The following is a 25,288-nucleotide window of genomic DNA, read 5'->3' as shown; positions in this document are numbered from 1 at the left end:
CCTCATCGCCAGATCCCCACAACGAAAACACGTTGCTCAAACTGTAAATTAGCGAAGACCTTACCCCGAGACATAGAGTAATAAGAGATTGACTGGACGCGTCCACAAACGTCAGATTATCACTTGACAACCCTCTGTACTCCTCCCACCGACTGTAGAAAATCCCACCAGCGTTCTCTTTCAATACAAATAGACATTGGTCAAATGTCATGCGGGCAATTCAAGCCCCCCGTCTCAAGCAAATGAAACCAGGATAGGCAAAACAAAGTCTTAGCAGAATCGATGACGTTTTTGATCTAATAATGAGCAGGGTCCGCACCGCTCGTGTGCGGTGTTATGAGTAAATCCTTGCTCATGGTCTCACTTGTTTGCTCTGCTGGTAATGAGATTTTTGTCCGACTAATTAAGTTTAGCTTTTGGTAATTGAACTGATTATTAATTACAGAGGAACATGACAGGAGTCAAATATACCACGGACTCATCATTGTCCAGCAGCTAGGCGTCAAGTGTGATATGTTTACATGCTTGATTAAACAGCCCAGTATTGCACTAAATCATGCATTCGTGAGGTTACCTACAACGGCTACCGGTCAAGACGGTTGGCGGATGCGTGGGAGCTATAACTTATCCATCAAGAAGCACTTAATACTTAACAATAGGACTCAGGTTGTATTAAAATATCATTTACCACACCGACTCCAAGCCTCCGCACAAAGCACCATTTCCCAATCGTTATTGGAATACAGAAATATATCTTCAATAGGCACGTAGAATTCCATTACGTTCAAATCGGTGGTCAGAATGTACAGAGTTGATTTATATAACGTTGTATAATGCAATAAAACCCAAAACGCTTTTTCTGCAAAAGGGAAGAGAATTGATAAAAAAATATGTTTTATTACCTTTCAATTTTACTAAATCGTATTTATTAGGATGCAGCACTAAATCAAAATGATACTTGAAAAGGGAATGAAGGTACGGTTATATATAATTAGAAAGGATGGAAAGAAACAAAGCATTACTTAAGTATTTCAAGTAATGTATTTGACAGTCAATATAATCATGACTGTGGCTTTCCAATTACCGTGGGATTCGAGACATTCTCTAAATCCTTTGAACGTTGGACATAAAACTCTCAAAATCTATCGTGTCGATATGTCTCAGCGCGGAGAGGAAACCTTCAGATCATGATAACACGAAAGCACTCGACTAATCTAATGAAATATTAAGTTAGACGAGTTCTTAAAGGTAAAAACTGACCGAATTATTTTCTCCTTATAAATTTTAGTCAGACTGTTCCCTCTTACTCACATTGCAGTACCGATATGGTCGTCCTGGCGTTCAGTGGAATCAATGGTTTATTCCTAGTGAAAGAAGTGTTAATCGACTTCTATATCCTCTTTGGTTTGGACCGTGCTGGAATCGATGCTTTACATAGGGATGCAAGCTTCAGACCCTTTCCATCAGACGGACTAATAGTGTTATCGGCAACGTAAGAATTTTTGGAAAATAGTTCCTGGCCCATGGCTCCGTTCTATTCTAGATTTCTCTCGACTTAGGACTGGAGAATGAGGGATTGATTGTACGTACAATGCTCTATACCGTGACATTGGTCCAGATTCATGCTGTCACCCAAGTTGAGGAATTCTCTTCAGCTTTGCACTGTGACTCCCCTTGTATGACTGTAATCCTGCCGATCAATATTCAGAACCGGGACCAAAGTTAGATGACCACGGTGGAAATAGCGAAACCATACCAAAGCCTTTGAGGGCAACGGAGCAGAAAATGGTCCTTGACAAATAGGTCTGGAAGGTTTGCTTTCCCGCCCTGGTAGGGATGACTAGGGCGAGAAGATACGAGAATTCGAAAAAAACTATAAAACAAATTGCTTTTCACTCAACATGGATCGTCCTACAGCACTTTTTCTCTTTCATGTGGAGGGGACGTTAAGACAGATTTGCTTAAGTGGGAACAGTTAACGAACTACATTTCTGGGTGAGGTTGGTGTCAGAGAGGTGTAGTGATGAAGGATGAAGACCATGGTTTTTGTCACTATGAATAATGGCTAATGAGTATACTACGTACACTAACGCCATCGTTGACGTATCAATACGTAATGAATAGCATCGACTGGTCATTTTTGATTCATCAGAAATTCGTTCTCCGTGTCATATTAATGTAATTATTAACTAGAATATTTAATCCCCGTCTATATTTGACATCACGTTCAAACTGGATTTATGACTTTGTGCAAGACATGATCGCGAGGGGACTGCGCATCAGTCTCGCATCATGGTGGCATATTTAAGCCCAAATACATTTAAATATCTAGACTCTAGTTTATGAATATATATAATTTTGACAGTAGCAATTAAATTGAAAAGGAGTCCCAGTGAAATAGGAACCTGAGGGAATCTAGACTTGCGTCATTTAGGGCTTTAGCATTGCAGGGAGGGCTAGGCAGTAGGGAAAATAATCTGGTTCAGGGACTGCGAGATAGACTAATAGATATTCCGCATTCTACAGTTCGTATATTATACACCCCAAGAAATCAACAAACAACTGATTTGGTAAATACGTTGGGAATTCTCGCACGGACTCCGCCTAATGCTGAGTATATTCAGCATCGTTATGGGTACATCAGATACACAGACCGCCTCCGTGGTGTAGTGGTTAGAGCGGAGAGCAGAAGGTCGCGGGTTCGATCCCCGACCGCGTCATACCAAAAGACGTTAAAATATGGTACGTGTTGGTCCCTGCCTGGCGGTACGTCGTCATATGAGCGAAATATTCTCAAGCACGACGTTAAACCCAATTTCACCTCACCTCACCTCAGATACACACATTGCACTCTCCGATTTATTGAACAGAGGATATTACATCATCTGAGTATGTAGGTGCTCCTTCCACTGATGTCCAATCAAATACTGGATCAGAAATGCGCCCATGTCAGTGAACAGTAGTTTCACGTGTAGATTTGTAGCTTCACAAGTAGGTTTTCATGAGTTTCACATTAGGTTCAGAAAAGTGTTACCTTTTAGATTAAGAAAATATCTCAGATAACGTTGATGATTGTTTCACGTATAGGTTTGAAGGGGTTTCACATAATTGTCTTGAGAACAGTTTTACACATAAAGGTTAACAATTGTTTCAGATATGTTAACAATAGCTTCCGTTATAGAATGATATAAAAGACAACTGAAGAGAATTTGGCGTAGATAAAGTTTTATAACTGCGTATTATATTTTTCCGAATATTGTCGCTGTACAAAAATTACTAGTTTGCAGAATTATAAACTTTGCATTCACCCTTGCCCCATCATCTTCTTGTCAGCCCTCATGTACCCATGTTACTACAGGGCGGTGGGGTAGCCTAGCGTTTAAAGCGTTCGTTCGTCATGCCGAGGTCCCAGGTTCGATTCCCCACATAGGTACAATGTGTGAAGCTCATTTCTGATGTCCCCTGCCGTGATATTGCTTGAATATTGCTAAAAGCGGTGTAAAACTACACTCACTCACTCACTCACTCACTCACTATGTTACTAGGACAATATGACAGTAAACAGCGTGTGGACCAGGACTGACAGATGTAACCAGTCATTGACAGATGTGAATAATGACGATGGTGTGAACAGATGCGTTCGGATATGACTTGGCGCAAATCAAATAAATAAACATGGAAGTCCACGGGCGTGAACAAATGCAGGACGATGTGAAATTCAGATGCGAATAGATGCGAACTCACACGCTCTTTAGTAAGTGCCCGAAGACTAAGTAAGATTGGTGCGGACTGATGTGACTAGATGGGTAACCATTGGAATGTCTGTGGGATGAATGCACGAGGGACCATGTGAACAGAATTGGACCGATGTGAACAGCTGCGAACCCATGTGAATTACCACGGCTATCTGATGTACAGTGAGTATCGGTGGTCTATGCAGAACCGTTTTGTTCTCAAGACACGCGTTCAGCTGCCACAATATTTGAACTATGTCTCGTTCTTCGCGTATATTAATGCCGTTATTGTTGCCTGTGCTCCTAAAGGAACGATTGCAATGGTGACCTATATTGATCATTACAAACAACAATATCACTATTCCGTGCTTCGTCGGAAGGTGTTATCAATAATTCACATTATCATATCGATGTTATGCTGACACCACCGTGAACATGTGTATACAGCCGTTCTCTTCATCTCACTACAGAATCACAGTTTTCATCTAAATCGTCATGCCTCTGTGTAATTCTGTACACATGTTGTTACGACGATTGTTCTTAAGTATAAGTGTGTTTCCCAACCTCCTAAGCAAATGGGGGCGGTGGGGTAGCCTAGTGGTTAAGGCGTTGGCTCGTCACGCCGAAAACCGGGGTTCGATTCCCCACATGGGCACAATGTGTTCAGTCCATTGTCTGGTGTCCCCCGCCGTGATATTGCTGGAACATTGCTAAAAGCGGCGTAAAACTAAACTCACTCACTCACCTAAGCAAATGGTCTACAAAAGCAGACAAAAATTAACATTTCTTACAATTTTCAGGTACACCAAATATGTACACGGAAAGCTACCACAATACACCGAGTATAGAACAAAGTTACTGTTGCTTATAAAATATTCTGAAAATATCTTAATACTACAACCACTAATTTCAATCGGGTCTGTGGGCTAGCCTAGTGGTTAGCGCGTTCGCTCATCACGCCGAAGACCCGGGTTCTATTCCCCACATGGGTGCAATGTGTGAAGAACATTTCTGGGCCATTGTTGGAATATTGCTAAAAGCGGCGTAAAGCTAAACTCACTCACTTACTCAATGCAATCATCATGATGAATTCTTCATTTTTCGTATGAAAGAGATATATTAAATAAATGGTAATTTAAAGTATACTCACGCCAATAATGGTTGTCACCCCTCCCCACCCCACCCCAACCCCACACACACCTGACACCCCACCCACACCCCCTCTCCAATTAAAAAATTTAAGGGGTGACAACCATTATTGGCATGAGTATAATTACGGATATAACGGTAGATCTATTCACACTTTCATTTGACATCACTTTAGAGTTATATCAAAGTGAGTTCAATATAACAGCGTAATGGAACGTTGCCACAGACGGCCTCCAGACCAACGCTGCGACGAGTAAGAAAGCTATTTCCACACATGGTATTACACTACTTGCCCTTGTACACAAAGCAATACATTGCTCCAACAGAACTGTTAGAAGCCTGTGTATTTATGGGAATTTTACAACCACAGCTAGCCCATCTAATACAAACTATTGTACCAAAGTGGGTTTTAACCTTTGTATGGTCCAGTTCGGAGCTGCCATTGTCTATAACAGTGGCCACATATGCAAGACGTGGCCTCCAAGCCGACTTCAAAAGATATTTAATAGGTTTAAAGGAAACATTTCCTGAGACCAGATCGTCGGCTCCAGGCCCCGGTGTCAGAGCTGTGGGCCCCTGAATAAACCCCTAACGGTGTGGTTAACTCAAGGAGTCACTGTCTTGTATCTTGAGATGGTCACATAACCCAGAGCAATTTGTCTTTCTCTATATTTAGCAGTGACCCGGATGGGCCGTGCATGATTCAATTCCTCTGTAGGAGAGTGCGGAACCCTTCCTTCAACATATATCAGAATATATGGTCGTCTAGACTGTTCACCGTGGCTACACATTGCACTTAAAGCAAATACCCCAAGCTCGTGGACACTTGGACCTTAGCTTAATGTAGTTTGCAAGGGCTAAGGCAATTAATCACGACCCCGACAGCTTGCTCAATAGCAAAATAAATACGGCTAAGTAAGGATGGGTCGGATTCGATCTAACCTCAGCTTTTTCATCTCACTGACAACGGTACCTCCATAACAGCAGGCCTGTTCTGTTTTAAACCTTAGTGGTATAATTACATTCCAAACCAATACTGCCATCGCTGTGAACTGACGTATTGAATGGGAACCCTAAAATGTGTTGAAGTCTTAAATACATATCAGACACTTTAGCTGCAAACCTGTTTGGATATAAATTCTACATGGAACAAAAGTTCTGCGTCCTTATCTAACTGTATATCTAACGATGAAAGGATTTCACTTCAAACGTATAACCTATTTCTGATAAACGCCACTTTGAAATGTATTCCTGTTATGTAACGGGACCTCAGGGGGGAAAGCCTAAAGTGATATATGTAATTAGATAGTTACTAATTTGTTGAAACGGGCATGGTGTAAGCATGTGTGTATGCTAAACACGATCCTAAGCATGTTAGTGTATACATGCAGGGTAAAGGTGTAAAAGTATCTAAACATGGTTAACGTTTAAGGAAAATGTAAACATTTCTATTATTCTAAACATATGAACATTCTGAACAGTGTGTGTGAGTGAGTGAGTGAGTTTGATTTTACGCCGCTTTTAGCAATATTCCAGCAATATCACGGCGGGGGACACCAGAAATGGGCTTCACACAGATTACCCATATGGGGAATCGAACCCGGGCCTTCGGAGTGACGAGCGAACGCTTTACTCACTAGGCTACACCACCGCCCCACATTCTGAACAGAAATGTAACAGTATTGCGTTTATTATATGACAAAGCCCTTTCCACATTCATAAGAAATCTCCGACCAAAGCAGCGTTGATTGACCGATTCCTACGATTCCTGCTACTATTATGAGCATGTTTATACTATTATGAGCATGTTTATACTATTATGAGCATGTTCATACTATTATGAGCATGTTTTTAGAAATCACTATAAAAAAGTGACGATACCGTGTGTGTCAAAGGTAGGTGTTGAAGTGTCTGTTTCAGTCTGAAAATCTTTTACAGAACAGTTTCATTACGATGTCAAAAACGTGTAACTCTTAATCTATTAATTACGACTGACTCTTAACGAACCAACAAACCCTGTCCAGGAAAATATTTTGTAATACCTATACTTACCACTGATAAACCGAACATTAGCTGACTGAACGTTTACACACTATCTTCCAAACTAGATAGTAAATATGTAAAACAGATAATACTTTGACAAGGATGGCTTAATGAGGATGGACTGATACAGACCCTAACAATCACTTCTAAACAGTTCCGAGAAGGCAATCCGGTCAGTAAATATCCTCGAAGCTGCATTCACGCCGATGATTTAACCCTGGTGGTTACGGTTCTTAAGGAACCGTTCACATCAAAAGAGCTTTAATCGCAGAAACGTTTAGCGTGGGTCAAACACCGAACAGGCAATGGGTCCTGGTAATACTGACATGGAATTATTGACGGTACATGTATGAAGCGCTGATGAAGAGGATTATACAGATTACAGCTGACAGATTCATGGCTGTTCAGCTGTGATGATCAGTAACTCGGGTATTTTCAATAGATAGAGTTATACAAGTACTTAATTAACACAAACACTGTCTTTGTTTACATGGACCCTAGAGACGGAGGATGCCACACGAGATGTTTATTGACATTCTATAATGTTAATTCTTTAATGTTATATATAATTATCCTAGCAGTTTGGGCGGGTGAGGGGATATTGCTAACGGCGGTATACACTCACTCACTCATCCACTCACTCATCCTAAAGCCCGTGTGATAGCATTATCACATTCAATATGAGCTGATACACTAATTCGTTTCATACTCCTTTAATTATTGAATCATTTAAACATTTTAGGAACAGTTCGATATGTCACTATCTTCTTTAGCCAAGAGCTTACGATGATACGCAAGACAATCACTCATGAAACCTGTTACCCATATTTTCAGACTTTTTATTGCAAATGGTCCGTGCTTATACTCTAATTCCTTCTGGAATACATCTTGGAAGCATACAGAAACCAACTTCTACTTATTTTGCATACTTATAGTTCTCAGCATAAAGCAGTTTGTAACTGTTCGGAGTATACTGACCGCCTCCGTGGTATAGTGGTTAGAGCGTCCGCCTGGAGAGCGGAAGGTCGCGGGTTCGATCCCCGACCGCGTCATACCAAAATACGTTAAAATATGGTACTTGTTGGTCCCTGCCTGGCGCTCGGCATTAATGGGTGCAACAAGGACTGGTCGGCTCGGAGTCAGTATAATGTGTCTGAGTGGGGTATTCATGCTTCACTGCGGCATGGTATCTCAGTGGGCTAGCACTATAAAACCAGCTTAAGTCTGGGCTAGTACAAGCAGCCGCACATACACATACACACGAATGCACGTCGTCATATGAGCGAAATATTCTCAAGCACGACGTTAAACCCAATTTCACCTCACCTCACCGCACCGCAGTATACTTTTTATAAACAATGACTACATGATAGAATTACTGAATTCTAAGCAAATTATGTTGTTTGTTATACCATATCTTTCCCCGGATAACTTTACCATCGTGTAAAACCAAAGCAGGATAATCACTTGTTCCATCACTCGATCTGGAGTTATGGAATACTGCGGTATAAAACCAAGGAAACGTCTTAATAAACCCCTGTTTCAGCTTCTAGGCACTAGTTTATCTGTTCAAGACTTCATTTACTATTGCTGCAATACTGTCGTGTAGGCATGTTCAGTGAGCCGTGGAGTGAGTGAGTGAGTGGAATGTGACTATGGTCTTAGGTCACTGTTAGCAATAATGCATCAATATCACAGCGGGGACACCAGAAATGGACTTCACACATAGTACCCATGTTAGAATCGAACCAGGGCCCCGTTTCACGAAGCTCTCGTAAGCCTAAATTCTCGTAACTTTTCTCGTAGCGTCGTACCTCCTATGTTACAGTATAGGAGGTACGAATGCTACGAGGAAAGATACGAGATCTTAGGCTTACGAGAGCTTCGTGAAACGGGGCCCTGGGTCTTTGTTTTACGAGCGAACACTTTAACCTCTAGGCTACCCCACCGCCCCTGGTGAGGTGAGGCATAAAAGTTTCAAACTAGTGAGCATTCCATGATTATAATCCCTTCGAAACTTTGATAGGAAGCGTTTCATAGTTAAAGTAAATGAGACACGCACTAAACAACACAAAACATGTCCATTCCACCTTTAAGACACTGACTCGTTTTCTTTCCGTATCTGGAAGCAATGAAATATTTATGCAAGCGCAGGTGTGTTTTCATGAATTTCCAAACTCTGCATCTTCTTCATCTTCCAGTTCCGCGACTACATTTCAACTCCTCGAAAAATACACACTAATCACAAACAACTTTTATGATTTGTCGGAACCGCAAGAGAACACTGCTAAACTAATTGGCATGTTTCCAAATTTTACACCCATTTTTATGTTAAATGTGAGTTTGTCAATTACACCTTGTTCTTAACACATGACGGTACTGACGGCCAACTTGTGCAGATTTGTTCAATGCAAGGTCGCATGTATACATGCAGTGGCCATATCTCGCACTGAAACTAGAGCTCTGCAAACTCAATTACGTGCACAATCCCCAAGGGCAGCTTGGCTACAGTGCTGTAAAATTGACTACGGCATTTCAACAGCACCGATTCTCAATTATTCATCGCTATCTGGGTGCTCCGAAGGCGGCGGATATAGGTGTAAAATTAACATCAAATGAGGGACACTCTCTTGGAAACTTAGAAGCGTTGACGTTACTATTATTCTTTTCATTTACAACGCGTGGTTAATATTTAAGTCGTCATGTACGGGAAAGTAGCCATGTGATTGGCATTCAGATTCATATGTCTTCAACTTCCGCTGGACATGCGCAGTGGCCCTGACGTCACGGCTTCTTGACGTCACAATGGAAGAATTGCAACAAACCCCCGTGTAATCCTGGAAAGCTTTTCGGGATTATTTGTTCTTTCTTTGTTCTTTGACGCCGCGGTGGGCAATATTCTTTCTGTATGTCGGGGATGTGTAAACATTCGCATAAAATCCAGGAATCCATTTCATGACCATCGATCTTAGCAGTTGGAATACGATGACATTAACCATTTCTACGAGAATGACCCTATAGTTGCCTCTCACCACTACAAAAATGACTTGGCACGACAACCATGGGTAGCTGAAGACCAATTACCCGGATTTACACGTGGAGGGAGTTGGGGATGGATTATTCTCTGGAACCCTGGTTAAGCTGGTGGAGCCTGTGATGTCAGGAAAGAGTGGCAAATATATTTTACCACATGTTTTTCAAAATATAATATTGTTAAATGGGCACGTACCGAAAAATTCCATGTATTTGAGAAACAACTGTATGTTTCAAAGCAGTGACTGAAAGACAATTCTCATTAAAACAAACATCCCCTGCCTTCCTGAAATATGACCGAACCCCTTTAAAATCCACTCTCTGAACTCTGATGGACGCTCTCATGGTACCTCATGGTGTCTCTGTTGGCTAGCTCTATAAGTGTGGACTGAAGAGCTACACACATATAGGTACTTGTAAATATGCATGTGCTCTTAAACCATGCTTAACCTCGCTTCCGTTTCAGCTGAACTAAAGGCATAGAAAGTGATCTCTCTATTGTACAAAATGACCACATGCATTACCGGGCGGTGGGGTAGCTCAGTGGTCAAGGCTTTTGCTTGTCACGCTTAAGACCCAGGGCCTAGACTTTCGAAGCTCTCTTAGCGCTAAGATAGACGTAAATTAATGTTAATGGATGGCACTTACGACTATCTTAGCGCTAAGAGAGCTTCGAAAATCTAGGCCCAGGTTTGATTCCCCACATGGGCACATTGTATGAAGACCATTTCTGGTGTCGCTGCCATGATATCAATGGGACGTTGCTAAAAGCGGCGTAAAGCCCAACTCACTCACTCACTAGCATATATTACGAGCACACCAGTTGGACGCTGACAAACTAAAGGCCGATTTTATCATGCTTTATCCGATCACCACCTGTTTTTTCTTAGGTTGGTAGCAATTTTCTTATACACGTCAGCGTTCCGCATTGGGTAGCTCTATGGCAAGACATTTGTTATCAGAAATTGTGAAACGTTTTATCATGAACATAGATATGACTCCATTGGAGGTTCCTGAGTGCACGCGTTGATAAATCAACTACACTGGATTTGAATCCTTTCTGAACTAACCGAATCGACTGAGTGACCCGCCATATTACACGATCGAGTGCACAACAGTAAACCACACTTACGAACCTGGACTCAACAGAAAGCATAAAAGCATTCAAAGTCGTTTCCCAATATCCAGGAATAGAGAACTAACCTCACAAAACAACAATTAAAACATCAATGACCACACACAACAATAAACCTCACCTAAATTAGTCAGCAGTGCGAGATCTAACGCTTGTCAAATCTGTCCTACCTTGTAAAGCAATTAATGTGCGAGACTCGTTGGATCGGTCAGCTCATTGTTTGTGTGAATGAACATCAAACATACATTATTGCAGCGGTGAAATAAATAAACACATGAACAGTTAATGTCAATGGTTTATCCACATAATTCCACTTTATCCAACATCGGGGACATACTAGCGGTAGTTTTCAAGCGTACCGTCGTTACAATATCACGGTGTTAAAGCAAATTACCGAGATATTAGTCAGGCACACACGCCTATGACACCAGTAAACAATACGACAAACGTTGTGAGACTATGCAAGTGGACAACACAGTTTAGCTTTTAGAGATGAGCTTCCTTCATTCAGTGTATCCACGCCATGCAATGGTTATCCCATACTTTGTCTTGTAATCGACATGCAATGATGTTTGATGGTACAAAGAATAAACACCGAGCGATGATTCTGTATTTACCTAGTAATTTAGACGTTGTATTATTGAGCGGGAACGACTCTCGGCACACTCTTTAATGGTGCTGTTATCAATCGGCGTGGTCTATTTGGCTCGTCTATTGTTTCATATTTGTATGTTTTTTTCATTCCCGTGCCCCTAATGGCTCTGATATGGGGCTATTCCTCCCCTTATGTAAATTTAAAAGAGGATGGTATCGAATTTAATCTCGACAACGAGATCAGGCGTCCAGTAAAATGGGATATTTGTATTCTGGTAGCACTTGAAACTTGCTCAAAATCACGTTATCGCCAATTTCTTGCCTATAATTAAACACGTTAATACTCGTGGATGTATTGGAAGTTTAACAACGACGGCATAAAACGAACCACCCGTGCCGACTTCCAGCACTCCTGCGTGGGACTAATGTATCACCCCGCAATTAAAGCAATTTCTTGAATGCAGTATTGACAATTTGGTTAAGTGGTTATGGAGTTTAGGAGTCATCGTGACCTTAACAAAACGTAACTAAAGAAGTGTCTCAGCACTTTCAGAGTAAATAAATCACTGTCTAAACATTTTACTGAAGTAGGCGATGGACATTCCAAGAAACTACTAGACATTCCACGACAGGTAGCACGAATAGGGGGGGGATACATGGAGTTGGCACGATACGTACTGTTGTAGACGTAAACGTAACAGTAGCAGTAGTCGTAGTAGAATTAACAGTAAAATGAGTAGGCGTGGTTGTAGTCAACGTCATCAGCAGCACCTTGCATAGTATAAGTGATAGTTACTGCACGTGAGCTAAAGTAAAGTATGTTGATTGAATCGTATGTTGATGTGAAAAACAAAATAAATGAGGAGAAAATATTAATCAGGCCGTTCAAGACACGGGTATACCAGATGATTTTGTATTTACTCAGACCTTAAAAGATATTTATACATTCAAAATTGGCAGTGTTCTCTGTCAATATGTTTTTACCGTTTTAAAAACGAATTCTCTCGACAGCAATATTTCGTATAACACTCAGCATTGCAAATTGCACCTGCCCGATTCAGAGGCTGTTCACGCGAACTCTCAAACGAGATCAGAAGATATGTGGACATCTTTAGAAAACAGGTTTGTGATTCATGACAGATGAGTGTAAAACTTATCATGTTTACTAAGCAGCATGCTGTATGCTGAACGAAAACGTTTTAATATTAAAACCACTACCCCATAGCTAGAACGTAATTGTTAATACTGAGCACATTTAATGAAGTTGTATCGAACACATTGACAATCTACGTATTGAGTACCAAACATGGCCTAGTGCAACCTTGTATGCACCCATACATGTATACACTTCATACAATAATCTGCGGTTATGACGAAATCTAATGGACCACTATGTTTAGTTCGTTTTAACGTTATACGCCAAATGACCGGGAAACTAGTTCAGTATATCAGTACTTTATAACCATGTTCCTTGTAAAGTTGTATTTTTTATAGACCCAAGGTCTCTCGGTATCATGAAGAGAACACTATTAACGATACCATAAATAGTGTTTTTTTTTCGAGGCAGTAAGGTTGGGGTGAATAAGTAGTGATAGTAGTAGTGATAGTAGTAGTAGTAGTAGTAGTAGTAGTTTTAGTAGTAGTAGTAGTAGTAGTAGTAGTAGTTGTAGTAGTAGTAGTAGTAGTAGTTGTTGTTGTTGTAGTTGTTGCAGTAGTGATGGTGGTGGTAGTTGTAATAGTAGTAGTAGTAGTAGAAGAAGTAGTAGTAGTAGTAGTAGTAGTAGTAGAAGTAGTAGTAGTAGTAGTAGTTCTAGTAGTATTAGTAGTAGTTCTAGTAGAAGTAGTAGTAGTAGTAGTTGTAGTAGTAGTAGTTGTAGAGTAGTAGTAGTTAGTTGTAGTAGTAGTAGTAGTAGTAGTAGTAGTTCTAGTAGTAGTAGTAGTAGTAGTAGTAGTAGTAGTAGTAGTAGTAGTAGTAGTAGTAGTAGTAGTAGTAGTAGTAGTAGTAGTAGTTGTAGTAGTAGTAGTAGTAGTAGTAGTAGTTGTTGTAGTAGTAGTAGTTGTAGAAGTAGTAGTAGTAGTAGTAGTTCTAGTAGTAGTAGTAGTAGAAGTAGAAGTAGTAGTAGTAGTAGAGTAGTAGTAGTAGTAGTAGTAGAAGTAGTAGTGAAAGTAGTGGTAGGTAGTAGAGAGTAGTAGTAGTAGAGTAGTAGTAGTAGTAGTAGTAGTAGTAGTTTTAATGGTAGAAGTAGTAGAGTGGTGAGTGGTAGAAGTAGTAGTAGTAGTAGTAGTAGTAGTAGTGGTAGAAGTAGTAGTAGTGGTAGTAGAAGTAGTAGTAGTAGTAGTAGTAGTAGTAGTAGTAGTAGTAGAAGTAGTAGTAGTAGTGGTAGAGTAGTAGTAGTAGTAGTAGTAGTAGTAGTAGTAGTAGTAGTAGTAGTAGTAGTAGTAGTAGTAGTAGTAGTAGTAGTAGTAGTAGTGTAGTAGAAGTGAGTAGGTAGTAGTGGTAGTAGTGGTAGTAGTAGTAGTAGAAGTAGTAGCAGTAGTGGTAGTAGTAGTAGTGGTAGTAGTAGTAGTAGTAGTTAGTAGCAGTAGTGTAGTAGAAGTAGTGGTAGTAGTAGTGGTAGTAGTAGTAGTAGTGGTAGTAGTAGTAGTAGTAGTGCAGCAGCAGCAGCAGTTGCAGCAGCAGCAGCAGCAGCAGCCAGCAGCAGCAGCAGCAGCAGCAGCAGCAGCAGCAGCAGCAGCAGCAGCAGCAGCACAGCCAGCAGCAGCAGTAGCAGCAGCAGCAGCAGCAGCAGCAGCAGCAGCAGCAGCAGCAGCAGCAGCAGCAGCAGAAGCAGCAGCAGCTTCGCAGCAGTGACGCAGCCAGCAGCAGCAGCAGCAGCAGTAAGCCAGCAGGCCAGCAGCAGTAGCAGTAGCAGCAGCAGCAGCAGTAGTAGCAGCAGTAGTAGCAGCAGTAGTAGTAGCAGTAGCAGCAGCAGCATAGCAGCAGCAGTAGTAGTAGAAATAGAGCAGTAGTAGTAGTAGTAGTAGTAGTAGTAGTAGTACACTAGCAATACATTCATTACCAACGTTAACTGAACATACTTTATTCAACACTACCTCTACAGTATCCACCATTAATTCCATATTGTCCAACCGAGTCTTATATGCAGCATTTACTCTATCCATTCTATAACAAAACTCCATGGTATCCCTTCTACATTGTTCCACAAATAGAGAATACTACACGAGGTCTCATTACATACGAATTATACGAAACGAGTGTCCTTCCTATGGTATCTGACCGAGCGAAAGCGAGGTCAGATAACATAGGAAGAACAACGAGTTCGTATAATCTGCATGTAATGAGACCGAGTGTGGTATTTTATTTATTACCCACGTCTTACATGCATTAAATTGACAAAATAGCGTATTTTTGTTAATATTTTTGGTTTCAAACCGAAACCGGTTTCATAAAGAGGTTGCGGAAGAGTTTTGTACTGTAGTACAATATTTGCATGACGTCACACCAAAATGACGTCACTGCCATGGTAACCGACGTCACGATGCCTGTCGGTTGTCATCGCCTCGAACAGCCTCCTACAGTAAACTACTCCGTAGCACCCCGTTTCTTGGTTTGCAGTTGCTTCATTCGGCTTACATCACTGGTGGAAACATTGCGTTCATGTTCTTCGACGGATATAATGTCTCAGTTCGACTCACAATTAAACAGCGACACGGCAACGTTCTCGATGTTTACATTCCCACAATGCATTTCAGTTGTAGAATGAATGAATTCACGTGTTTGTTATGAATGAAAAAATAGTTACGTCAGAATGTGACCCAATTGAGAGGTCATCGGTTATCCAATCAAATCGTTAGGATCTCAGGTCAAGTCGTTACGACACAGGTCAACGCGATACGACACACGTGTGACGTACGAGATTAGTATGCAACTACCCATACGTTGACCACGTGGGTAATAAAGTCTCATACACAACGCTCTATAGTATCTGGCATTATTCAACAGTAACTCCGTGATGTCAAACATGTGCTGACCGCCTCCGTGGTGTAGTGGTTAGAGCGTCTGCCCGGAGAGCGGAAGGTCGCGGGTTCGATCCCCGACCGCGTCATACCAAAAGACGTTAAAATATGGTACTTGTTGGTCCCTGCCTGGCGCTCGGCATTAATGGGTACAACAAGGACTGGTCGGCTCGGAGTCAGTATAATGTGTCTGAGTGGGGTATTCATGCTTCACTGCCGCATGGTATCTCAGTGGACTAGCACTATAAAACCAGCTTCAGTCTGGGCTAGTACAAGCAGCCGCACATACACATACACACGCATGCACGTCGTCATATGAGCGAAATATTCTCAAGCACGACGTTAAACCCATTTCACCTCACCTCACCTCAAACATGTGCTCCAGCAGCACTATTTACATATCCTTCACTACCGACACTACTATTCACAATGTAATGTGTATCCAATCAATACCAACGGTTTTCCTTTCGGGTGAAATTCAACTTATTATCATATACCATCTATTCTGTATCATTAACACTCTACTGTGTATCCAGTTCATTTAGTCAGCATTACATCGTCTACTTAGCATCACACCCCTCTGCTTTGCATTAAAAACCCATTGAATCTGTTTCATAAAATATCTACTATGTGTCGCGCACTATCTGTTCCATATTGCACACCATATATTAATATCACAAACAATCTTCCATGTATCGAACACAACTTCAATTTAATATCACATACCATCTTTCATGGATCACACATAATCTACCCTGTACCACATACAATCATTGTATATCCACCAATATGTGCAATGCAATACGCATCATTCGCCCTATATCACCCAACCCTCACTTTCAATCTCCAATATGTGTAATTAAATGCGCATCACGCGCCGTATATCACACAAACCTCGTCCTCAATCTCCAGTACGTGCAATACAATACGCATCACTCGCCCTACATCACCCAACCCTTTATTACGCATCACTCGCCCTGCATCACCCAACCCTCGTCCTCAATATCCAGTATGTGCAATACAGTACGCATCACTCGTCCTGCATCACCCAACCCTCGTCCTCAATCTCCAGTATGTGCAATACAGTACGCATCACTCGCCCTGCATCACCCAACCCTCGTCCCCAATCTCTAGTATGTGCAATACAGTACGCATCACGCGCCCTGCATCACCCAACCCTCGTCCTCAATCTCCAGTATGCATCAATGCAATACAGTACGCATCACTCGCCCTGCATCACACCAACCCTCGTCCCCAATCTCCAGTATGTGCAATACAGTACGCATCAATCGCCCTGCATCACCCAACCCTCGTCCTCAATCTCCAGTATGTGCAATACAGTACGCATCACTCGCCCTGCATCACCCAACCCTCGTCCTCAATCTCCAGTATGTGCAATACAGTACGCATCACTCGCCCTGCATCACCCAACCCTCGTCCTCAAACTCCAGTATGTGCAATACAGTACGCATCACTCGCCCTGCATCACCCAACCCTTTATTACGCATCACTCGCCCTACATCACCCAACCCTCGTCCTCAATCTCCAGTATGTGCAATACAAGGTACCACTCGTCCTCAATCTCCAATCTCCAGTATGTGCAATACAGTACGCATCAATCGCCCTGCATCACCCAACCCTCGTCCTCAATCTCCAGTATGTGCAATACAGTACGCACCAATCGCCCTGCATCACCCAACCCTCGTCCTCAATCTCCAGTATGTGCAATACAGTACGCATCACCAAACCCCGTCGTCCTCTCTCCAGTATGTGCAATACAGGTACGCACCAACCCTCATCACCCAACCCTCGTCCTCAATCTCCAGTATGTGCAATACAGTACGCATCACTCGCCCTGCATCACCCAACCCTTTATTACGCATCACTCGCCCTACATCACCCAACCCTCGTCCTCAATCTCCAGTATGTGCAATACAGTACGCATCAATCGCCCTGCATCACCCAAATACCTCGTCCATCAATCGTCCTCAATCTCCAGTATGTGTGCAATACAGTACATCACCCAACTCGTCCTCAATCATCACTCGCCCTGCATCACCCAACCCTCGTCCTCAATCTCCAGTATGTGCAATACAGTACGCATCACTCGCCCTGCATCACCCAACCCTCGTCCTCAATCTCCAGTATGTGCAATACAGTACGCATCACTCGCCCTGCATCACCCAACCCTCGTCCTCAATCTCCAGTATGTGCAATACAGTACGCATCAATCGCCCTGCATCACCCAACCCTCGTCCTCAATCTCCAGTATGTGCAATACAGTACGCATCACTCCCTGCATCACCCAACCCATCCTCACTCCAACCCTCGTTCTCAATCTCCATCACCCAACCCTCGTCCCCAATCAATACAGTACAGTGCATCACTCGCCCTGCATCACCCAACCCTCGTTTATTACGCATCACTCGCCCTCATCATCCAGCCCTCGTTCTCAATCTCCAGTATGTGCAATACAGTGCAATATCAGTACGCACAATCAATCGCTACATCACCCTCAACCCCCTCGTCCTCAATCTCCAGTATGTGCAATACAGTACGCATCACTCGCCCTGCATCACCCAACCCTCGTCCTCAATCTCGGTATGTGCAATACAGTAGAGCATCAATCGCCCTGCATCACCCAACCCTCGTCAATCTCAATCTCCAGTATGTGCAATACAGTACGCATCAATCGCCCTGCATCACCCAACCCTCGTTCTCAATCTCCAGTATGTGCAATACAGTACGCATCACTTGCCTGCATCCCAACCCTCGTCCCCAATCTCCAGTATGTGCAATACAGTACGCATCACGCGCCCTGCATCACCCAACCCGTTGTCCTCAATGTCCAGTATTTGCAATACAGTACGCATCGCTCGCCCTGCATCACCCAACCCTCGTCCCCAATCTCCAGTATGTGCAATACAGTACGCATCGCTCCCCCTGCATCACCCAACCCTCGTCCCCAATGTCCAGTATGTGCAATACAGTACGCATCACTCGCCCTGTGTCACTTAACCCTTGTCCTCAATCTCCAGTATGTGCAATAAAATACGCATCAATCATCCTGTATCACCCAAACCTCGTCCTCAAACACATACCATCTTTCATAGATCACACATCATCTACCCGATACCACATACAAATCACTTTATTTCCACCAATATGTGCAATACAATCCGCATCACTCGCCCTACATCACTCAACCCTCACTTTCAATCTCCAATATGTGCAATTTATTGCGCATCACTCGCCCTACATCACCCAACCCTTTATTACGCATCACTCGCCCTGCATCACCCAACCCTCGTCCCCAATCTCCAGTATGTGCAATACAGTACGCATCAACTCGTCCCCAATCTCCAGTATGCATCATCAATCCAACCCTCGTCCTCAATCTCCAGTATGTCACAATACAGTACGCATCCACTCGATCCTCACGCATCACCCAACCCTCGTCCTCAATCTCCAGTATGTACGCAATATCAGTACCCTCGCATCTCCAGTATGTGCTCGCATCGCTGCATCACCCAACCCTCGTCCTCAATGTCCAGTAGGTGCAATACAGTACGCATCACTCGCCCTGTGTCACTTAACCCTTGTCCTCAATCTCCAGTATGTGCAATAAAATACGCATCAATCACCCTGTATCACCCAAACCTCGTCCTCAAACACATACCATCTTTCATAGATCACACATCATCTACCCTGTACCACATACAAATCACTTTATATCCACCAATATGTGCAATACAATCCGCATCACTCGCCCTACATCACTCAACCCTCACTTTCAATCTCCAATTTGTGCAATTAATTGCGCATCACGCGCCCTACATCACACAAACCTCATCCTCAATCTCGAGTATGTGCAATTCTGGAGATTGAAGTGGAGGGTTGGGTGATGTGGGGCGAGTGATACGTACTGTCACTAATCACACGTCCGATATAACATATAAAACTCTCGGACAAAACACAAATATCATCGATAAGACGAACATAGTTCGGGTACTGTAATGTTAGTGTACCTACAGATGGACCAGGTTCATGATGTACTGAATCAGTCCACTGATCCATGAATCACCCACCCCTCTATTCATCACTGGTCCGTGGCGCAGTGCAGCATCTTCCCTTCACCTTTCATCGAAACAAGAATATGGGCCCCATTGCTTGAACACAAACACAACACAAGTGTTTAGCTCGGAGACAAAATCGTCTTAAAAATTAATGACCGCAGTATAACACATGGCTAACGCTATACTCGTGGACAGTCACTGTCACAGAACGGTCAACGTCCGCTCCCTGTTAAGGTCTAATGAAAAATAAACATTCATTTATTTCTTAATAAGGCATCCTGTGATGTCCAAGCTCGACCCTTAGCATGTGACGAATGCGCGTGAGTATGTATGAGAGAAAGAGAGAGAGAGAGAGAGAGAGAGAGAGAGAGAGAGAGAGAGTGAGATGTGAGAAGATACAGTGAAAGTGGGTGAGGGAGAGAGGAATATTTATAATAATATAGGAGAGGAAATTAGATAGGTATTTAATAGATGGGGAGAGACAAACTAAGAAAACAGAGAATATTTATATAAAGAGAGATTAGAGAGAGAGTGTGTGTGTGAGAGCGCGATAGACAGAGGAGAGACAAACTAAGAGAAGCAGAGAGGGAGAAAGAAAAGGAATATTTATAAAAAGAGAGAATGAATATAATTATAGAGAGAGAGAGAGAGAGAGAGAGAGAGACGGTGTGTGAGAGAGAGATAGACAGAGGAGAGAGACAAACTATAAGAGAAGCAGAGAGGGAGAAAGAAAAGGAATATTTATAAAAAGAGAGAATGAATATATAGAGAGAGAGAGAGAAAGAGAGAGAGACGGTGTGTGAGAGAGAGATAGAAGAGAAGGAGAGAGACAAACAGAAACAGATAACGTTTGCAATATTCCAACTCTAACGACGACCTGTTTCTATTTCAATTTCAACCAATCCACCCGGTAGACCACCCGATCCAATAGAATCCTGCTACAACCAAACAATTGGTTTCTATTTGTATCCGGATCCGGGGTATGTGATCGATGGGAGATAATGAACTCAAGAACGATTCCCCCTTTCCACCCTGAACTCAGAAATACGTCAAAGTAATCGAAGATATTCATATTAAAAGGTCCTGCTCCAGGGTACAAGTATAATATTTAACAGGAACGTTTTCGACGTCAATGTCCCCTAACGCGCATCATATGCTAAGGTGTACTACTCAGATCTTTATCCAATGCCCTTGTACGGTAATCTTATTGTAATATACATGTCAGACACCGAGCAATCGATACGTGCGAATACGTTTAATCTGCTGACGTTGTAAATATCAACATTTAGGTGTTCCTAATTTAATTTACTGCAAAGTAACATACAGCATGCGGCATGTTGAACTAAATCTCACGATCTTAATCAAATTTGTAGCACGAACTCCATCTTCAATTATAATGTCGACTTGATTCTTGTATAATCAATCTCTCTGTCCGTGGTCGCGAATGCATTGCTACTATGTCCACTAACTCTGTTACAGAATAACCGACCCCTCTGGTTGCTGAGACGGAATTTTAAGCATTAACTGGAATGGTTATTAGAAGACATACAAAAATGACAATCTTATTAACCGTAGTTCTATTTGTTGAGCAGATAAACATAGTCCTATCCTGTTGTAATTGGCGACACGATAATGGCATACAATCATTCAGTTTAGTTTATTAATTATGTAATGTGTCTCAATGATTGCTACAGTAATCTGATCGAAGTCAATGATATTGACAGTAATTCGCATCCAAGTTACCGTTAGATAACGGTATTCGGTTTCGCCCTTTGAAGTAGCACACGAATACACCCTGCACTAAACCGCCCTGATAGATCTTTTTGCATGTGATAACAAAACCAATGAACTTCTTATATCACATCCAGTATCCACTTAATAGTATACATGTATATTCAAAATAAATAAGTTCAACAATTTTGAATTATTACTGAATGAAAAACTGCATTACGAAACAATAACCTATATATTTTGTTGACAAATTTCGATCAATTCACGTAATGTTACGACAGGTGCTGCTGTCAGAGGCGTCGACGCTGACTGGCATGCATGGGACGACCTCGACTACATACAAGATTGATGATGCCCACAGTGGCGGATATACTAAAGGAGCCAATATACTCACCAGTAGTCCGCGCCTAGGGATTGTTTGAGAAACAAATCCAGCACGATGCAGTCAATCATACGAATCCACTCAGGTTTTGAAAACGTCACTTGATAGGAAAATTAGATACTGTCACTCCACAAGCACCGTGTGCCGGCTACGCGGTCAAATACTGGTGATTTGCTTCCCGAGCGGAGACGACGAACAGTGTTGCGGCTTGCCGCTCAACTAGAAGCCTTGTGGACGGACGGGCCTCCAGCGTAGCAGTGTAGTCACGGCAGTCATAGCGGCACATCATCTCGGGGTTCACCTCACTTCATCACTATGAACACACTTTGGTTCATCTAGCCCCTACAAAACAAAGTCTTTATTCCACAGCAGTGGAACTACTTACTAAGCAAAGAAACACAATTAATGTATAAAAGCATTCAAGATGGAACGGTGGGTTTTTTCTCTTTACGTATGTTGATCGATGGATAAGGGATGTATACAAAGCTTTATTAACTGGCTAAATAATGACGTAGGTTCTAATGGAGGTGCTTTGTTACGTGTAGGTAGAATGGGAAGATGCTATGGCACGTTGACGGCAGCATCAGCAACGACTGTATTGACTCGCTGGCAATTCCAGATATTGATAGAGGCATCAACAGCGACGAGCAACGTGCTCCTTATCGCATAATACATTCCAATACCTTTGAAAAGGTATCGCAGGCGAATTTAATATGCAGCTAGTCATATGTGAAAACATTTGCAGTGAGTTGCAATGTTTTATTCATACGTTCTTTATGTGATGATTTTATGCACATATTTACTTCCTTTCGTTTGATAGGAGCATTTTGATTGACAGCCGTGAAAGAACAAGCCGTTCCTTAGCGATGCATGAAGTCAAAGAGTTTTTTGTGATGCTGATCTTTGAGCGTGCTTGGGCATGATCACAATCGGAGTTGATGCAGGGTGCATGATGTAATTGGTGAGATGCTTTCACACCTGTTACACCAACCAGCATCACACGTAACCTATAACGACATACCATGCATATGGACAAAGGGTCACACAGCTACCGTCGTACAACAAACTCTTTCACCTGAATGCTTAATGAATATCGTTAACATTTTGTAAATGAGTGAGTGAATGAGTCTAGTTTTACGCCAAGTCAGCGAGCCTGACCACCCGATCTCGTTAGTCGCCTCTTACGACAAGCATGGGTTTCTGAAGATCAATATTCTAACCCGGACCTGCACGGGTATTAATGAATACAGAAGAAGATATGTTTGTTTAACGCCGCACTCACCAATATTTCAGCAATGTGACGGCGGTCTGTAAATAATCGAGTCTGAACCAGGCAATCCAGTGATCAACAGCATGAGCATCGATCTACGCAATTGCGATACGATACATGTGTCAACCAATTCAGCGAGCCTGGGGAGCAGGACAATTGCCACCGGACAATTGCCACCCAGGACAATTGCCCCTCAGTTATTTTTACTATAATAGTGAAGACAATTGCCATCCAGAATTTGTAAGTAATTTTAGTTGAGAAAATGAATGCAGGTTGTCAATAAACACAACTTTAGATGATGAAAAGACAATGTTTTCTTGGGATATTCATTTTCTGACTTTGATCAACTTTTAACCTTGAAATAATTTTGAGTTTGATGAAAACTGTTTAACTTGAGACATAGTTTCTAATATTATTGATACACATGCATACAAGTAACGATCGCCCGGCCAGCTGGGGCCTATTAGACGCCATTGTTATTAAGTTCAATATATGATAAAGCACTATAAGTGCTTAGATAAAATGTACATACAATCATTAGATATACATTCTTAAAATATCAGATATAAGTTAAAATATCAATTCAGGTGGGAGTGGTGAATAATCTATGTTTAAACATAGTTGTAATAAGTGCAGCTACGGAATTCGATAAATCGACCATCCGGTCCCTTTTGTCACCTCTTACAACAAGCATGGGTTGCTGAAGATCAATTCTAACCCGGATCTTCACGGGTCTAAATAGAAAGAAGATGGATCAAAGGAACACGGTGTTTTATTTATTCTAATTGTACATGTGGAGCAGGTTCGGTCAGTTGAGAAGCTAATTCATATGTAAAATCTAAGTAACCAAAAGCCAAAGTACATTCAAAGATAAACTATATGCATTCAATATGTGCAAATACAACATTGATATACCTGGAGATTATTGTAGGACGAGGCGCCCGTCAATGTTTAACATTAATGAGATTGCCTCGGTAAATGTTTTATTTTAGCATCAATTTTCACGAGGAAGAAGAACTGGTCACGTGGTAGCACATGTAAATGTTCTCAACAAGAGAAGCTTCACACTATACTTCAGACCTACAGTGTCTGTGGTAATCACAAGAGGTTACACAATGGACTCCGTCTTCAATGGCGTTACGTAATATACACGTCTTCTCCTCTGTAGTCCTCCCAGGGCGAGAAAACATTCCAACAATGTTCACAACGAAGCTTACTTAAAATGTTTCTTTGAGATCTACTTTAAATCAAATTAGCATTCGGATTTTGCCGTTAAAGAGTCCCTAATGTATCAGATCGGTACTTGTTCAAAATGTCGTTAAGCAATACAAAGGCGTTATCCTCCCTTGACATCATATTTTCAGCAAGAAATGTTCTGTTGAAGGAAGAAACATTATTGACAAAATCTACAAAATGATAATATGTAGTATTACAATATTGTACCCAGGTGTTCAAGGCGTGTTCTTCTTGATATTGTGTGGGTGATGATATCGGGATTAAGCAACTAAATATCAGGTTTATCCTTAAAGATGAAGCTGTTGACTACCTCTTGGTCGGAGACTCTGGTCCATGCCAATGGCAGACGTAGGTGAATAAACTTCAGGCACATGTGAGAAAACCGGTCTTGTGTATTTCCTTATTGATCAAGAGAGGAGGAGGAGGGGGAGAAAGAGTCAGAAAAATACGGGAGGCATGCGTGTTGGGAGGGGGGTTGGGGGTCGTAAATGTACCGATTCGCACAGGTTTGCATTTCGATATACAAAAATTTAAAGGTGTGGACCTCCCCCTCTCACTACTATTCTATGTTTATACTATCATCGCCGTTATCACTGTTACGCTATGTTTATACTATCATCGCCGTTATCACTGTTACGCTATGTTTATACTATCATCGCCGTTATCACTGTTACGCTATGTTTATACTATCATCGCCGTTATCACTGTTACGCTATGTTTATACTATCATCAACTGTTATATGCATATACTGTCATCACCTCTACTAGTACTGCTATATGTTTATACTATCATCACCTCTAATAGTACTGTTATATGCTTATACTGCCATCATCTCTATCAGTACTGCTATATGCTTATACTATCATCACCTCTGTCACAACTGTTAG

General features: G+C 42.0%; 1 protein-coding gene across 3 annotated transcripts in view; it reads right to left on the bottom strand.

The window, feature by feature from the left end:
* LOC124258627 (metabotropic glutamate receptor 3-like) overlaps positions 1-25,288 on the bottom strand; it is a 164,624-nt gene that overhangs the window by 60,620 nt on the left and 78,716 nt on the right. Inside the window, exon 1 of one of the 3 annotated variants that reach the window (XM_046692696.1) lies at positions 21,907-22,231. The exons of the other annotated variants lie outside the window; for them this stretch is intronic. The gene's annotated coding sequence lies outside the window, so the exon portion shown is untranslated. Of the gene's footprint in view, positions 1-21,906; positions 22,232-25,288 lie in introns of those variants that run through there. 3 annotated transcript variants of the gene reach the window in all.

Source organism: Haliotis rubra, unplaced genomic scaffold, assembly GCF_003918875.1.
Source record: "Haliotis rubra isolate DU_JTF1 unplaced genomic scaffold, ASM391887v1 Scf7, whole genome shotgun sequence".
NCBI classification, from domain to species: Eukaryota; Metazoa; Mollusca; class Gastropoda; order Lepetellida; family Haliotidae; genus Haliotis; species Haliotis rubra.
Note: the sequence above shows the minus strand (reverse complement) of the source record. Positions and strands in the feature narration are given on the sequence as shown.